This window comes from Taeniopygia guttata, chromosome 4, assembly GCF_048771995.1.
Source record: "Taeniopygia guttata chromosome 4, bTaeGut7.mat, whole genome shotgun sequence".
In the NCBI taxonomy this organism is placed as follows: domain Eukaryota; kingdom Metazoa; phylum Chordata; class Aves; order Passeriformes; family Estrildidae; genus Taeniopygia; species Taeniopygia guttata.
In genome coordinates this window covers 20,738,653-20,743,453 of record NC_133028.1, presented here as the reverse complement: position 1 = coordinate 20,743,453, position 4,801 = coordinate 20,738,653, and the positions used below count along the sequence as shown (strand labels likewise).

At 37.4% G+C, this 4,801-nt stretch overlaps 1 pseudogene; it reads right to left on the bottom strand.

The window, feature by feature from the left end:
- Positions 1-407: 407 nt before the first annotated feature.
- Positions 408-2,250, bottom strand: LOC115494820 (putative RNA polymerase II subunit B1 CTD phosphatase RPAP2; annotated as a pseudogene).
- Positions 2,251-4,801: the final 2,551 nt, after the last annotated feature.

Genomic DNA, 4,801 nt, shown 5'->3' with positions numbered 1-4,801 from the left:
AATAGACTAATTACTATTTTAGATTATGTGAAGCTGTGCTTGGATTTTGGTAACTTTTACTTACTTTATATACATTCTAGACCTAAAAGAGGCATGCTTTTACGCATTATTCTGTAACTTACTAGTAATTCTATAAAAGTACTTACATAGCTTAGCTGCTGGTAAGACAAGAGATGCACTTATCTGACCCAAATTAACAGGCCTAAATGTCATAGACAGGTAGAAGAATTATAAAAGAAAGGCCTTATGAAATGTGTTTCACACATTTTCAGCTCCAGCTGATATGATCTATAGTTACTGTACCTACTTACAAAATGCTGAAAATTAAACCCGTGGTTAACCAGCGGTTAACCAGCATGGTTTTAAGACACACAAAGTAGCTTAAAGATGACTGACCATTCAAGTTGTCAGTCCATTCTAAATATCCTTGTTAAAATTTCCAGAACTTCATTTTTGAAATGCACTTCTTCCAGAAATGTGGTCAGGAACTGTGCGTACATTGGGCTTGTCTGAGTATTGCTGAAAAGTGGAGTTGTTTGTGACAATACAGATAACAAAACAATAGCAATCAGAGGCCATTTAGACATTTTGTGAATAATATTTCTGTTTGTTAACTGGAAAGTTTAGACAAGATTTTTTAGCTCTGTATAAACATCACCTGAAGCAATCTGAAGAAGGCCCAAAATGGCAGATAATGCTTTTCTTAGTTTTTCAAGGACAATCCTAATCTGCATTTCTGTATTTGACTCAAGAAGTGGGAAGATGAGATCTTCCTGTTGATCAGCTTTGGCTTTGCTAAGATGTTCCCCTGTTTGTGCTTGTGCCACTGCCTCTTCAGTCAAGATGCACCTTCTTTTATAGAACTCTTTTACTCAGAGTTCTAGGAACTCTGTTTCTTTTAACTTTTCATAACTAGGCACAGGCGTAACTATTCCACCTGAGCCTGTGAAAGGTAAAGGTTCAAACTGTTTTCAGACTCCCCTACAGCAACAGTGTTGAGATCATCAGCTCTAAGTCACTCTCATCAAGTTCTTCAGTCTCCTGGTTGACAGATCCTATTCACTCTGATGAGCACAAAGAAGCATAGTTTGGGCCATGCAGAAATTTTAAAGTTTCCTCAGTTCTCCATTCCTTAAGTGTTGCCTAAACAACACTAGTAAACTGCCTTTGGAATTAACTGGATGCCTCAGTTCAGGGTTTTTTATGTTCTGTTGAGTTAGCTAGTGTTATTTTAAAATGTTCTACTCCTCTTTTGCTCACACCTAGAAAAACTATTTGTGATCCACATGTATTTTCAAAGATTTCTGAAGCACTTGATTTCTCAGGAGCAGTATTGTCTGAAGGTGGTGCAGTTACTTCATTTTGAACAGAGCAAGCATGTCTTTCTTCCTGAGTGTCTACTTCATGATTAGATAGTTGTTCACTGGATTCTACCACACCTACATCTTCAGTTTTATGACTGGCATGGACTTTCTGAGCATGCTTCTATTTGAGGATGCTTTTTCTGTGCAATTTCTGTGCAAAATTGGGTGAAGTTGATTGACTGCCTGGTAGGACAGAAAAAATAAAACCTTGTTCAGTATCAGTACCGAGTACTGCTGTTACTGTCTGTGTCATGAGAACCAGATTCAATGGATCTGAAGATATCTTAGGATTTTCAATGTCAAATTCTTTAATTACTTCAGCATGTAGTTTTACCTCTTCTCCAGACTGTCCACTCCGTCCTTCCTTCAGCATCTCTGTGTCTTGTGGTTTTACTTGTCTCATCCATACTTGATTTTTGGAAATTTGAGTTTCAAAATATTTATATGCTCTATAGCAAAAGTTGCTGCAAAAGCACTTTCTTTCAATGATATCATAAACTCTGTTTGTTTTTGTTGAAATTCTGTACTTCTGCTTTGGCACATTTTCCAGATTATTCTGACATAGAGGATAACCAAACAGTTTAATGATAGACTGTTCATCAACAACATCTTTATAGTGAGTAAATGGAATAATGCATTTTCCACAATTTAGAAAGAACTTTTCAGCAATGTCCTCTTCCAGGAGCTGCTCAACAACAGACAATGCTTTTTTATCATATTCAATCTTATTTCTCAGTGCAGCTTTCAGAGCTGCTTTCCTTTGAGTAGCATCTTCATTTTTCTGAGCAGCTGAATTCTTATTTTCTTCATGCCACCAGTGGGGCTTGCCAGTCCCAGATGCCATCATTGCCACACCGCCGCTCCACCCGCCCCTGCCCTGGCCCATGGCTCTCCTCCCAAGGTTATTTGTAGCAATTAATTTGAAGTTCTTAATTAAGTCCTATACCTTGAATTTATCTGCAGCAGTTCTTTAAAGTTTAGAAATAATTAGCTCACCAAAAATATCTTACTGCTCAAGCAAACAGTCAGAATACAACCTGACACCCTAGCAGTCAGGGTGTTGGTAGCAGTCCAATTAAATGGTGGCTGCAGTCCTCCTGGAGTGACAGATGTGGTTCTATTGTAGTAGTGATCCTGCAGAAGGGTGTATTTTTCCTCTAAAGGTCCAGTGATGATGTAGAAGTGTCTGGTCTTCCTCTGGGAATCCAGTGGGAAAAAGCTGCTGTGGTGTTCCAAATCTTGGATTATATCCAGGTAGGAATGTTTGGCTCCTCCCCTGGAGCATCTCACAATGGGCTGATGTAATTTTATCAGTCATGCATGAGACTCAATGGCCCATTAACAGAAGATATCTCCTGGAGGGAGGATGGGTTATGGAAGAGATACAGAACACTGCCCCACCTGGTTTTAGCAGATATTGATAGAATACATCAACTGTCTCAGCCAAACTGAGACAGTTAAATATTACTTTTCTACATTGTAAGATATGTAGTGGTTTTCTTTTAAGAGATAAGACAACTCAGACTAAAACTGTGATAAAACACTGATGAACACCTGTTTGTGGATAAAGAAGATGCAGTATGTGCACCCTTGATTTTGTGGAAGATTGTATTGCTCGTTAACAGTCTCTGTGATTTTATCTTCCATAAATAACACAGAAGATTCAGTGATGATTCTACATTATTGCTGTTGTTAACTGTAAGCTGTTTTAGTGTTTTTCTTTGTTTCATTTTATTGTCATAGGTACATGACTGTTTAGAAAGGTGTTATCTCAACTTCCTAAGATGGTTACTGCTGATACATTGACTACATGATGTGAATTTACTGATTTTATAATAGTCATTATTCATAAGATGTTATTACTGTATTGATAGCTGGCTTCTTATATGCTTTAACTTCTCTTTGTGTAATTATCTAAAAGACACGTGACATTTCGGGATCCTTCTTTTTTGTTCTCTAGCTGCTTATGCATCTCTTAGATCAGGTTAGCTCTCTGGCTAGTCCCTGCACTGGCTCTATGGCTTGACCCAATGCTGTCTCATAATTTTAAATATTTTTCAGAGTTACAAGAAAAGATATCTGAGCTTCGTTGAAAGCCACCTCTGAAGTGCTAGACCAGTGGGTTTTCCCAGTTATTATTACAGAAGCACTCCAGCACTTTGCTGGGTTTGAAGCATCTCTATCCTGAAGGAAACCGGAGGGATCCAACTACTAGGTGGTTTGATTAGTCTTTAACCCCAAGGCCTTTACTCAAAACTGCTATGAATGTCACTGCTATTCTCAAGAGCCTTCTTTTAAAAGGTGTTTAGGGAATTCCCTCCCAGTTGGAGCTTGGACAGTGGCCAGACCTTGGCTTTACCTGGATGGAAAATTTGCCAATAAACCCAGATGTTTTCTGCATCAAAACTAGATTCAATTCACTTTGATTTGGCAATTTGACCCTTTTTATATGACAGCTGAACATATTCTTAGAGTGAGCTTGGGAATTATTATCTAAAAATAATTATCCAAGTCCTCATTAAATTGAGGTTTGTCAGCTGTTCTCAGACTTTGGGATGAGAGTACAGTATTTCAGAGATTCCTAATTACTTATTTGCACATGTATTATTAATTGTGTGTATTATCTGAAATATTCTTAATTGTTGTACCTCACTTATTCCTGGTTTCTGTCAGTTTCTTGTTTGCTACAAGTATTGCCAATTTTTAAAAAATGAAAAGAAGGTGAATTTAGTGTCTTAAGAACATCCAAATAATGTAATATGTACATTAGAAATTTAGACAACAAAACATTTTGAATAATGCAATATTTACATTAGAAATTTGGAAAAAAATATCATGAAATCTAAATACCAATTGAGTGTGCAACAGAAAAGCTTAATTGATTAATTTACTTGAAGATAGGGTGTGCTTGTGTTTTATCATCAGCAGGTTTGAAGTGGTCACTTGTTTGTTCAATCAGACACCAATCACCTCTGAGAAAATGAGGCTCAGGGGAAAGAGCAATATCCTAAACCCCATGCAGCCTTTGTGGCCAGAACAGGAACAGATGTAAGACTGCCAAGACATAGCTGTGTCTGCAAACAACAGAGGCAATTTGCCAACAAAAGCCTTATCTTATCATCATGGTATAGTGCTCCTACTAACCTTCTTCAGTTATTCCCTGTTCCAGGACCCAGAAAGACATTCAGTGACGTCAAACATCAACATTTCCAGCTAATGAACTTTCTCCTGAGTCTCAACTGTTTGGACTTCAAAACAGTGGTAATTTATTTCCATTTCCCTGAGAGACATTGGAAATTATTCTTTTGTTTCCTCATGCTGAGAAAGCCTGTTTCAATGACATGATAGAATTTGACAAGTTTTGTTGATTGCAGTCTTTTATGTATCTCATCCCATAAATAACATTGATAACCTTACTGAGATAAATCATCAGAGCA